At 38.8% G+C, this 13,603-nt stretch overlaps 1 pseudogene; it reads left to right on the plus strand.

The window, feature by feature from the left end:
* Positions 1-11,645, plus strand: part of LOC123840788 (60 kDa heat shock protein, mitochondrial-like) — a 54,441-nt pseudogene extending 42,796 nt beyond the window's left edge.
* Positions 11,646-13,603: the final 1,958 nt, after the last annotated feature.

Below are 13,603 nucleotides of genomic sequence, written 5' to 3' on the forward strand. Positions count from 1 at the left end.
GACAAAATGACTAGACAGAAAACTCACCTCAACAAAAAGAACAAGAGGCAGTACCAACTGCCAGGGACCTAATCATATGGACAATAGTAACATGTCAGAACTAGAGTTCAGAATGATGATTATAAAGATACTAGCTGGGGTTGAAAAAAGCATGGAAAATACTAGAAAAACCCTTTCTGGAGAAATAAAAGAACTAAAATCTAACCAAGTCGAAATCAAAAAGGCTATTAATGAGGTGCAATCAAAAATGGAGGTTCTAACTGCTAAGATAAATGAGGCAGATGAGCGAATTAGTGATGTAGAAGACCAAATGATGGAGAATAAAAAAGCTGAGAAAAAGATAAACAACTACTGGATCAAGAGGGCAGAATTCAAGAGATAAGTGATACTATAAGACGAAACAATATTAGAATAATTGGGATCCTAGAAGAAGAGAAAGGGGGGCAGAGGTATATTGGAGCAAATTATAGCAGAGAACTTCCCTAATTTGGGGAAGTAAACAGGCACCAATATCCAGGAGGCACAGAGAACCCCCCTCAAAATCAATAAAAATAGGTCAACACCCTGACATCTAATAGTAAAACTTACAAGTATCAGAGACAAAGAGAAAATCTGAAAGCAGCTCGGGAGAAGAGGTCTGTAACCTACAATGGTAGAAACATTAAATTGGCAACAGACCTATCCACAGAGACCTGGCAGGCCAGAAAGGACTGGCATGCTATATTTAGAGCACTAAATGAGAAAAATATGCAGCCAAGAATACTATATCCAGCTAGGCTGTCATTGAAAATAGAAGGAGAGAGAAAAAGGTTCCAGGTCAAACAAAAACTAAAGGAATTTGCAAACATGAAACCAGCCCTACAGGAAATCTTGAAAGGTGTCCTCTAAGCAAATAGAGAGCCTAAAAGTAACATAGACCAGAAAAGAACACAGACAATATATAGTAACAGTCACCTTACACGCAATATAATGGCACTAAATTCATATCTTTCAATAGTTACCCTGAATGTAAATGGGCTAAATGCCCCAATCAAAAGACACAGGGTATCGGATTGGATAAAAAAAAAAAAAAAAAGACCCATCAATATGCTTTCTGCAAGAGACTCATTTTAGACCCAAAGACACCTCTAGATTGAAAGTGAGGGGGTGGAAAACAATTTACCATGCTAATGGACACCAAAAGAAAGCTGAGGTGGCAATCCTTATATCAGACAAATTAGATTTTAAACCAAAGACTGTAATAAGAGATGAGGAAGGAGAGTATATCACACTTAAAGGGTCTATCCAACAAGAAGATCTAACAACTGCAAATATCTATGCCCCTAACATGGTTAATAACAAAACCAAAGAAACACATTGACAACAATACAATAATAGTAGGGGACTTTAACACCCCCCTCACTGAAATGGACAGATCATCTAAGCAAAAGATCAACAAGGAAATAGGGGCTTTAAATGACACACTGGACCAAATGGACTTCACAGATATATTCAGAACATTCCATCCTAAAGGAACAGAATACATATTCTTCTCAAGTGCCCATGGAGCATTCTCCAAAATAGATCACATCGTAGGTCACAAATCAGGTCTCAACCAGTACCAAAAGACTGGGATCATTCCCTGCCTATTTTCAGACCACAATGCTTTGAAACTAGAACTCAAGCACAAGAGGAAAGTTGGAAAGAACTCAAATACATGGAGGCTGAAGAGCCTCCTACTAAAGAATGAATGGGTGAACCAGGAAATTAAAGAAGAATTTAAAAAATTCATGGAAACCAATGAAAATGAAAACACAACTGTTCAAAATCTTTGGGATGCAGCAAAGGCGATCCTAAGAGGAAAGTATACAGCAATACAAGCCTTTCTCAAGAGACAAGAAAGGTCTCAAATACACAACCTAACCCTACACCTAAAGGAGCTGGAGTAAGAACAGCAAATAAAGCCTAAACCCAGCAGGAGAAGAGAAATCATAAAGATCAGAGCAGAAATCAATGAAATAGAAACCAAAAGAACAGTAGAACAGATCAAAGAAACTAGGAACTGGTTCTTTGAAAGAATTAACAAGATTGATAAACCCCTGGCCAGATTTATCAAAAAGAAAAGAGAAATGACCCAAATCAACAAAATCATGAATGAAAGAGGAGAGATCACAACCAACACCAAAGAAATACAAACAATTATAAGAACATATAATGAGCAACTATATGCCAGCAAATTAGATAACCGGGAAGAAATGGATGCATTCCTAGAGATGTATCAACTACCAAAACTGGACCAGGAAGAAATAGAAAACCTGAACAGACCTATAACCACTAAGGAAATTGAAGCAGTCATCAAAAATCTCCCAACAAACAAAGCCCAGGGCCAGATGGCTTCCCAGGGGAATTCTACCAAACATTTAAAGAAGAATTAATACTATTCTTCTGAAACTGTGCCAAAAAAACAGAAATGGAAGGAAAACTTCCAAACTCATTTTATGAGGCTAGCATTACCTTGATCTCAAAATCAGACAAAGACCCCATCAAAAAGGAGAATTACAGACCATTATCCCTGATGAACATGAACGCAAAAATTCTCACCGAAATACTAGCCAATAGGATCCAACAGTACATTATAAGGATTATTCACCACAACCAAGTGGGATTTATTCTTGGGCTGCAAGGTTGGTTTAACATCTGCAAATCAATCAATGGGATGCAATACATTAATAAAAGAAAGAACAACAGCCATATGATCCTCTCAATAGATGCAGAAAAAGCATTTGACAAAGTACAGCATCTTTCTTGATTAAAACTCTTCAGAGTGTAGGGATAGGGGCTACATACCTCATTATCATAAAAGCCATCTATGAAAAACCCACATCGAATATCATTCTCAATGGGGAAGAACTGAGAGCTTTTCCCCTAAGGTCAGGAATATAACAGGGATGTCCACTATCACCACTGCTATTCAACATAGTACTAGAAGTCCTATGGGGACACAGCAATCAGACAACAAAAAGAAATCAAAGGCACCCAAATCAGCAAAGAAGAAGTCAAACTCTCTTTGCAGATGATATGATAGTTTATGTCGAAAACCCCAAAGACTCCACCCCAAAACTGCTAGAACTCACAGGAATTCAGTCAAGTGGCAGGATATAAAATCAATGCACAGAAATCAGTTGCATTTCTATACACCAACAACAAGACAGAAGAAAGAGAAATTAAGGAGTCAATCTCATTTACAATTGCACCCAAAACCGTAAGATACCTAGGAATAAATCTAACCAAAGAGGCAAAGAATCTGTACTCAGTAAACTATAAAATACTCATGAAAGAAATTGAGGAAGACACAAAGAAATGGAAAAACGTTCCATGCTCATGGATTGGAAGAACAAATATTGTGAAGATGTCAATGCTACCTAGAGCAATCTACACATCTAATGTAATTGCTATCAAAATACCATCAAGTTTTTTCAAAGAAATGGACAAATAATCCTAAAATTTCTATGGAATCAGTAAAGACCCTGAATAGCCAGAGGAATGTTGAAAAAGCAAAGCAAAGCTGGTGCCATCACAATTCCGGACTTCAAGCTCTATTACTAAGCCCATAATCATCAAGACAGTATGGTACTGGCACATAAACAGACACATAGATCAATGGAACAGAATAGAGAGCCCAGAAATGGACCCTCAACTCTATGGTCAACTAATCTTCGACAAAGCAGGAAAGAATGTCCAGTGGAAATAAGACAGTCTCTTCAACAAATGGTGTTGGGAAAATTGGACAGCCACATGCATAAGAATGAAACTGGACCATTTCCTTATACCACACACAAAAATAGACTCAAAATGGATAAAAGACCTAAATGTGAGACAGGAGACCATCCAAATCCTAGAGGAGAACACAGGCAGCAACCTCTTCGACCTCAGCCACAGCAACTTCTTCCTAGAAACATCGCCAAAGGCAAGGGAAGCAAGGGCAAAAATGAACTATTGGGACTTCATCAAGATAAAAAGCTTTTGCACAGCAAAGGAAACAGTCAACAAAACCAAAAGCAACTGACAGAATGGGAGAAGATATTTGCAAATGACATATCAGATAAAGGGCTAGTATCCAAAATCTACAAAGAACTTATCAAACTCAACACCCAAAGAACAAATAATCCAATCAAGAAATGGGCAGAAGACATGAACAGACATTTTTCCAAAGAAGACATCCAAATGGCCAACAGACACATGAAAAAGTGTTCAACATCGCTCAGCATCAGGGAAATCCAAATCAAAACCTCAATGAGATACCACCTCACACCAGTCAGAACGGCTGAAGTTAACAAGTCAGGTAACGACAGATGTTGGTGAGGATGCGGAGAAAGGGGAACCCTCCTACACTGTTGGTGGGAATGCAAGGTGGTGCAGCCACTCTGGAAAACAGTATGGAGGTTCCTCAAAAAGTTAAAAATAGAGCTACCCTACGACCCAGCAATTGCACTACTGGGTATTTACCCCAAAGATACAAACGTAGTGATCTGAAGGGGTACGTGCACCCCGGTGTTTATATCAGCAATGTCCACAATAGCCAAACTATGGAAAGAGCCAAGATGTCCATCGACAGATGAATGGATAAAGAAGATGTGGTGTGTATATATATATATATATATATATATATATATATATATATATATACACACACACACACAATGGAATATTATGCAGCCATCAAAAAACACAACATCTTGCCATTTGCAATACGTGCATGGAACTAGAAGGTATTATGCTAAGTGAAATAAGTCAATCAAAGACATGTATCACATGATCTCACTGATATGAGGAATTCTTAATCTCAGGAAACAAACTGAGGGTTGCTGGAGTGGTGGGGTGTGAGAGGGATGGGGTGGCTGGGTGATAGACACTGGGAAGGGTATGTGCTATGGTGAGCGCTGTGAATTGTGTAAGACTGTTGAATCACAGACCTGTACCTCTGAAACAAATAATACATTATGTTAAAAAAAAAAAAAAAAGAAGAAGAAGAAGAAGATAGTAGGAAGGGAAAAATGAAGGGGGGGAAATCAGAGGGGGAGACAAACCATGAGAGACTATGGACTCTGAGCAACAAACGGGGTTCTAGAGGGGAGGGGGGTGGGGGCATGGGTTAGCCTGGTGATGGGTATTAAGGAGGGCACATATTGAATGGAGCACTGGGTGTTATATGCAAACAATGAATCATGGAACACTACATCAAAGACTAATGATGTAATGTATGGTGATCAACATAATAAAATAAAATTTAAAAATAAATGAATAACAAATCTTGATCATTGTCCAGAGATCTGCATCCATAAAGAAGGCCATACTCAGCAGTTAAAAAACATATTTTCCTTCACAAGTGAATTAAGAGGAGAATAGGATGTTTAGCAACACATATAATTAAGAGCAATAAAATGTGGGACATTACATCTAGGAGTAAAAATCAAACGTACTGAGCTAAGTTGATCTAAGCAGCCTTACCCAAAATGATTAACAAGGAAGACAAGCATTGAATCTTGCAGAACTATGTTCTGGCTTGAGTGATTTCTAAATGTATACACCTAAGGCAAGGCAGGGAGTTGGAGATAGGGAGGATTATGGGAAAGGTGGGCAGAGAAGCAGTTAGGTCACACTCTCTAGCGGTGCAGTAGTGGTGGGTGCTCTGTTGAGCAGCATGCCTAAGAGTTAGTGGGCTTCATTGCAATTCCTCTGAAATCCTAAGGAAGTGATCGATCATTCTTTATGCGTCACTTCTGGGTACAAAGATCATGCTCTGGTGAGCATGTCCATTTGTCATTAAGGTTGACCCTGTACAGAGGGACAAGGGCAGCTCCATTCCCACTATGTCACACATTTGCCTAGAAGCTGCACGTTTCTTACACTTTTCCTTAAAAATTTCACCTTTCCCATCAAAAACTTTCAAGTAAATATGTGATGTTACTCTAATGGATAAAGTCAATATACTCTATTCTGATTCTAGTTGCATTATTTAGGTTCAAACTAGTCCAGAGGGTTGCCAAAAGAGGTAATGAAATATGTTAAAGTGTATTTTGCTTGCTTGTTTTCTGGGGGGACTTCAGTTGTCTTTTTTCCCTCAGGTTGAGTGACTAATTTCACGAGAAAATCAGCCCATTCACGGAGACAATCCTTTCCATGAAAATGAGTAATCCACTTCCATATAATGACAAGCCACATTAATTCCCTGTGACTTAGGTCCTTCTGCAAAAATTGAAGAAAATGATGCTTTTTGCATATTTCTCAGAGGTACTCCAGGTAGTAATGAGATAGTGTCTTTAGAGCACTAGGAATTCCCTGAGGAGATGTACAATACAAACTCAAATTACCACTCCATTATGATTTATCTTTGCTTTATATAAACTGTTTACTGTTAGCAGCGTTTTCCTTGTAGAAACCTTTTATATTGCTGAAGTGCATTAGCCATGATGTTTATTTCTACTCCTTGCTTGTAAAGGGTCTGAGGCTACAAAACAGAACTCTCAACTGCATTAGGAACAACTGTTTTCTTCCAGGACTGATGTGTCCTTCTTTAAATGACTTCTATACAGCAAGCAGCTTAGAAAATGTGAGCTAGAGCTCCCAAGGGACAAGTGAAATGCAAAAACAGGAAAGCTAATTTCCAATCTCATGAAGGGATTGGAAGATGGGCACAGCTAACATTGCAAAACATACAGAGACAAAGAGACTCTCTCAGCCCTGGCCTTATGTTCAAGTAGCCAAGGTCCTTTTTTGTACCCTCTCTCCAAGTCAGCCCTCCAGAAGCTACCATTCTCCTAGTCATTTGGGATCCATCACCAAGAGTCAAAATTACTGTCTCTCACTTTCAGGGCCCAGGATAAATTCTTCTCCATCTTTTTTTTTTCCCCCTCTTCTCATGTCTCAGGGCTGCCATCTTAAAAGTTTATTTACCTCACCTTTCCTAGAGTATTCCAGCGGCCACCAGCTACCACCAGGCTGATTTTTCTGAATCTGAACTCTTTTCTACTTTCAACTCATCTAGTAAACTTGTGTCTGACTCCTGCCTCAATCTCAGGATCCTCTATCATTTAAGTTCAAGCAGGAGTTTCAAACACGGGGGTGATGGCCAAAAGATTGCACTTCCAAGTCTTGGCTGTTCTTAATAGCTGCAGAATTCTTGAGAAACTTGCTTCTCTAATTCTCAGCTCTCCCTCTCTCCAGGGGGTGGTTGTTAGGAATAAGAGAAAATGTAGGCAAAGGGTGGAGCATGGTGTCTATCACTCCATCTGTAACAAGTGGTAGTTGCTGCTGTTGTATAATCTGGCTTCATTCTAGCCATGAAATCATGTCATTTAACAGTGTACAACAACATAATAATAGTAAGAGTAGCTAACATTTGTTGACAACCTCCTAGGAGTTGGGTTCTAGTGGAAGTGCTTTATATATGTCAATCCATTAATTCTCAAAATATCTTAAAATAGAAATGATAGTTGGGACGCCTGGGTGGCTCAGTCGGTTAAGCGTCTGCCTTCAGCTCAGGTCATGATCCCAGGGTTCTGGGATCGGGTCCCGCATCGGGCTCCCTGCTCCGCGGGGAGCCTGCTTCTCCCTCTGCCTCTGCCTCTCTCTCTCTCTCTATCTCTCATGAATAAATAAATAAAATCTTTAAAAAAAAAAAAAAGAAATGATAGTTACTTCCATTTTACTGATGTTGGAAGTGTGGCACAGAAGGATCACATAATATTTAGGTTACACCTGTAAGTCAGGGAGCTGGGATTCCAATCTAGTAAATCTGGTCCTACTACACTGGTTCCCTAATCCAATCTCTTTGTCATTCCCACCCTTGAACCTGGGGGTTGCTATTTCTCTTTCTTTAAATTTCTTCCCTTTCAACCTCTAGATTCCCAAGTCTTATGCATTTTTCAAGTCCCATTTCAAGTTCCCCCCTTTTCTAGAAACTCCTGCCAGTTCTCACTGCATTTATTTTTTTCTAAACTTTAATAATCCTGTGTTACATAATATGGTGTTTAATTACACACTGCATATTATTTTTAAAAATTTTCTCACGCATGTTATTTTTTTCTCTTAGTACCTTCTATTACCTCCCTAGTAGCCTAGACACGACTCCTTTATCCTTCCTATGCACAGTACAGTACTGAATCCATTTCAATACATTCTCAATGAATACATAGTGATTGTGACATATCATAATTTTAGGCATAATATCACCTTGCCTATATAGGGCTGTATTTTGCATTTTATATATGCTATCTCATTTGAAATTGCATGTAATTATTCACATACAAAATTCCTCAATAAGTATTTGATGGAGTCTTAGCTTCACCTTCACATTATTAGGCTTGAATGGAAAGCAAGTTGAGTATCTCTCTGGAGCCCCTATACAAATCCAAGCTCACACAGTTCCTGAGTCTTCCTCGGAAGAATGAGGAGCTGTGACAGATAAAAACAACTTTTCTGAAGTCTGAGAATACCAAGCTTGATCTACAGAATGCTTAGATAGGTCCGTTTTTTATTTAAGACATTTTGAGAACTTATAATTTTCTAAGAAGACAATTTCCTTAAGAGTCATACATAAGTAGAGCTCTTACCACCAGACAATTTCCTCTGACATTTTCTTTAAAATTTCCCATCTTTCCCCCATCATCAGATGACTCCTCCTTGCAGCTTTTGGTGTTGTGCTGGGTGCTTCCTTCCCTCTCCTCTGTGATTACAGCCTCTAACATGGCCAGGCAGTTATGAAGTCCACCCTTTCATCAACATTTGTCCGTGTGAGGCATAATTGGTCTTTTCATCTTATTAGTGATGATGAGCTGCCTATGCAGGCTGGCAATATTTTATTACTTCTCAGTAATATCTGCCCTCTAAAATTGAAATAATTTAATGTTTGGACCACTTTGGCAGCCTTTCTGATTTTCAAATAAATTGTGCTAAATATAAATCCGTGTTTACTGAGAGACCTCCCACAGTGTTGAAGACATTTTGATTATCTTTTAAATTAGAACAAAGCAGACTTAGATATTGGGCTTTTTAATCTAATTCTCTATAAAAAGTGGTGCATAAAGTCAATTTCAATTCTATGTTCCCTCAAATCAAAGATCTTCACAGATAGGTGAACTTGCCTTTATCCTTTCTAAGGAGGGCAGACATGATTCCAAACCCACACCACTTCTGGCTTCTGGACTGAGTTTGTAATGGCCCAAAGAAGGGGAACTTCATAAAATGTGTTCTTATGCTTCTATATAGAAAATATAAATGAGTCAGATTAAAAGTATTTGATGTAACAGTTCTTTAAAACTATAGGCTATATCTGAGTTTTATACTTGAGCTCATAAAAGGATGTCATAAAACTTAGTCCCTCAGTTCTGAAAATACAGGAAACTGTCATAACAGAATTTCCTTCATTTTTTTCTCTACTAATAAAACACCCTATTTCCTAAGGGAAAAGACAAACATTTATGAATGCTTCTGTGCCAAGCAGTGAGCCATACATTTTTCACAGATATTACATAATTTTACCTTAGATACTTTTGGAGAAATTTTAAGCCTGTTCCATGGATTAGTGAAATAGGTGACTACTTTCCCTGGGACATCACTGGAATCACAATTTTTAATATCAGTTTTCTTTAAAGAAACTGAATATATTATATTCAAAAATATATGCATTTTAACTGTGACAACATCAGGTTTACTCAGTTGTTGTAGTTGTTGAACTAGGTCAGGGAAGCTCAGAAAGGGTCCTGTCTTCTCTCTGTCCCATTCCACCCACTCTGTAGGTGAAGATCTCCACCCCCACTCCCCACCTGGGATGAAAATCAGCTCAGGTTTCTGAGTTTTCCTGTCACTCTGGGGAAATAAATTAATATTCCTTTTGGTTTTAGTTTTAAAAAAAGAGAGAAAGAAGGAATCCACTTCTTTGTTATTAAAAATGTTCAATGTTTAAAGGTTTGTTTTTTTCCCTCTTCCCAGCTTGGGCCAGTCCCAGTCTGTAAACCTGTAGGTGAAGATGCTTCTTCTCTGCAACTCATTTCACCTCCTTCCTCCCTCACCGTGCTATTTCTGACTCTTAAGATCAGACCTGGTAAAGAGAAGATTCATGAAGAACAGAAAAGCCTGACATAGCTGGGACAGTTGTAAGCTGCATCCGAGCATTCTCCATGGTGGTTGTTGAGTCTATTTCATTCTTGGATGTATTTGTGATTTTCTCAAAAATACTTTCTCTAAGTCATTTTCTGTGTTACAATTCCCCAGCTGCTTTGTTCCATCTGGACTGCCGGCTCCTCTCCTGAAGCAGTTGTGTTTGGGTCATCCTCCTGGGCATGTCCCTTCAGAATGGCAGGTGGGCCACAGCTTTCTAACATGAGTCCCTCAGGCTGCCCCCAGGATAAAGGGCCCCTCAGCTGCCTTTCCAAGGAAATGCAATCCCACTCTCTTTACTCTATGGGCAGGTACACCATTCCAGTTAATCTTTTGCTTTTTTACTTTTCTTGATGACAATCAGATACCAATGCCACTAGAACTGATTTCATAACATTTCAAGATATAAGGTACCTAGTATGGTTTATTAAAGGCATGAAGTGTGATCGAGGTTATATTTCTCCGTACTTCATTAATATATCAAAAGATCAGAAATGTGAATTCTAAGATGCCTATGTTCTATTGAGTGCAAAGAAAATTTCCAGTGTCCAGTCCATCGTACCTGCTCTTCAAATTGCCAACGCTTACTGTAAGCCCTTGGTCATAATTGCCAAAGATGTTGATGGAGAAGCTCTGAGCATACTCATTTTGAAAAGGCTAAAAGTTGGTCTTCAAGTTGTAGCAGTCAAAGCTCCAGGTTCTGGTGACAATAGAACCAGATTAAAGACATGACTATTGCTACTGGTGGTGCAGTGTTTGGAGAAGGAGGACTGACTCTAAATCTTGAAGATGTTCAGCCTCAAGACTTAAGGAAAAGTTGGAGAGGTCATTGTGACCAAAGACGATGCCATGCTCTTAAAAGGAAAAGGTGACAAGGGTCAAATTGAAAACCATATTCAAGAAATCACTGAGCAGTTAGGTATCACAATTAGTGAATATGAAAAGGAAACGTTGAATGAACATCTGGCAAAACTCTCAGGTGAAGTAGCTGTGCTGAAGGTTAGTGGGGCAGGTGACTGGAAGTGAATGAAAAGAAACGCAGAGTTGGAGATGCCCTCAGAGCTACATGAGCTGCTGTTGAAAAAGGCATTGCTCTGGGAGGGGGTTGAGCCCTGCTTCGATGCATTTCAGCCTTGGATGCAATGACTCCAGCTAATGAAGATTACAAAAATTGGTATAGAAATTATTAAAAGAACACTCAAAATTCCTGTAGTGACCATTGCCAAGAATGCAGGTGTTGAAGGATCACTGATAGTTGAAAAAAAACTATGCCATGGTCCTCAGAATTTGGTTATGGCACTATGCTTGGAGATTTTGTGGATATGGTGGAAGAAGGAATTAGCGATCCAAGTAAGGTGGTAGGAACTGCTTTAGTGGGTGCTGCTGGAGTGGCCTCTCTGTTAATTACAGAAGAAGTGGTAGTCACTGGAATTCCTAAAGAAGAGAAGGACCCTGGCTCGGATGTGATGGGTAGAATGGGAGGTGGTATAGGAGGTAGCAGGTTCTGATTTCTAGAATAGTGTTTTACCATGATTAATGAACTGTGAGATGAAAGTTGAAACAGAGCTTCTCAACAATAAGTTCAGAGAAGCCAGGGGAAGGAAATGACTAAAAAGGCTGGCTGATGTTTAAGAAAATCAGTACAACCCTGGGGTGCCTGGGTGGCTCAGTCTGTTGAGCGTCCAACTCTTGGTTTCAGTTCAGGTCATGATTTTGGGGTCATGGGATCAAGCCTCATGTCAGGCTCCACTCTCCGTGCGGAACCTGATAGAGATTCTCTTTCTCCCTCTCCATCTGCCCCTCCCCCTCGCTCTATGTACACCCCCCCAAAAAATAAATAAATCTAAAAAAAAAAACCAAAAAGAAAATCACTACTCTGCCACCAACCTGCTATGTAACCACGAGGAAGTTAAACTCTCCATGCCTGCCATCCTAATCTGTGAAAGGGGATACTAGTAAGTACTAATGTTTAACCTCACCAAATCATATGGGGGGGTTAATAAATATAACTGTCTTAGCACAGTTCCTAGCATATACTAAGTACTAAAAAAGTATTAGCCATCACTTACATAAGAGTCTGGCACCTACTCTATTATTCTCTGCCTTGGAGACCTCAAGCCCAACTGGAAAGAAAAGATATGTTTCTGATCTCTTTCTGAGGAGATACTGTTACATTCGTTTTCTTGAATATAGCACTTTTATTTTCATTCCTTCCCTGTTTCCCAGATGATTTGTGGTAGTTTTTAATAAATGATAAATATGCAATAATATGCAATAACATTAAAATAAGGATAAAACTTTCAGCCTATTCAAAATGGATAAAACTTTTAGCCTATTCAAAATGAGTATGCTCAGAGCTTCTCCATCAACATCTTCAGCAATTATGACCAAGGGCTTACAGTGAACATTGGCAATTTGAAAAGCATGTACGATGGACTGGACACTGGACACTTTCTTTTCACTCAATAGAACATAGGCATCTTGTATCTGAGTAAAGTAGATAACTATACCAGCAATGTAACCAATGGAATTTTCTAAAATTTAGTATTAATTTTAACTTCAGACATAATGGAAACCATAAGGACCAAAGAAAATACAATGCTGGGTAGTTCTCATCTAACAAAGAAATAATACTTTGCTGAGTTACTTGAACTTCTTAAAGTTTTGAATATGTAGGAGAGTCTTTTTCTATAATGCTTCATGTATAAAGGAAGGAGTACTAAAGATAAAAAAAAATAGTCTTCAAAAGGTCATTTTTGAGACTACTGTCTTGAATACATGTGGGGATTAATATTCACAAATTAATGAAACCAGGGGTTCTCCAACTTCAGCACATATAAGAAACAGCTAGAGATTAAATGCAGGTTCCTAGGTCCACCCCTGGAAGTAGCAGGGGTGCAGAGTGACCAAGAATCAGCTGTAAATGGGCACTACGATGAAGTCTGCCGCAAGGAGGGCTCAGACTACACTCAGAAACATTCAGACAAATGTGGGCACAGCTGCTCTCGCTTGGCACCAACCACTTAAGAACCACAGATAAGACATGGTTATGAAGTTCTCATTTGAGTGCATCAGGCTCTCTTTGGAAGGCTCAGATCCCATGCCCATAGGCTTTCTTGTTAGTTTCAGAATGAAATGGGTACTGTTTAATGATGCACAAATGCAAAGACAACAATTTAGTTATTTAGAGTAGAAAATACAGATAATGAGAAAATATCTTTAATTACAACATGCTAAGGTCCATTAGAAAAATATAAATAAAGTACACGAAGAGAGGGGGCATTAACGTATTCCACATGAGAGAAGGAATGGTCAATAAACATATGAAAAGATGTTTGACCTCATTATTAATAAAATAAATTGAGACTGAAATAAGGAAACATCACTTTTTATCTAACAGACTGGGAAAGGAGAAAAGATTTCTGTTAACGCTTTCATAATGACAAGAAGATGGGCAAAAGGGCAT

Source organism: Mirounga angustirostris, unplaced genomic scaffold (assembly GCF_029215605.1).
Source record: "Mirounga angustirostris isolate CCGP_5_RB_7025 unplaced genomic scaffold, mMirAng1.0.hap1 SCAF_12, whole genome shotgun sequence".
Classification (NCBI taxonomy): domain Eukaryota; kingdom Metazoa; phylum Chordata; class Mammalia; order Carnivora; family Phocidae; genus Mirounga; species Mirounga angustirostris.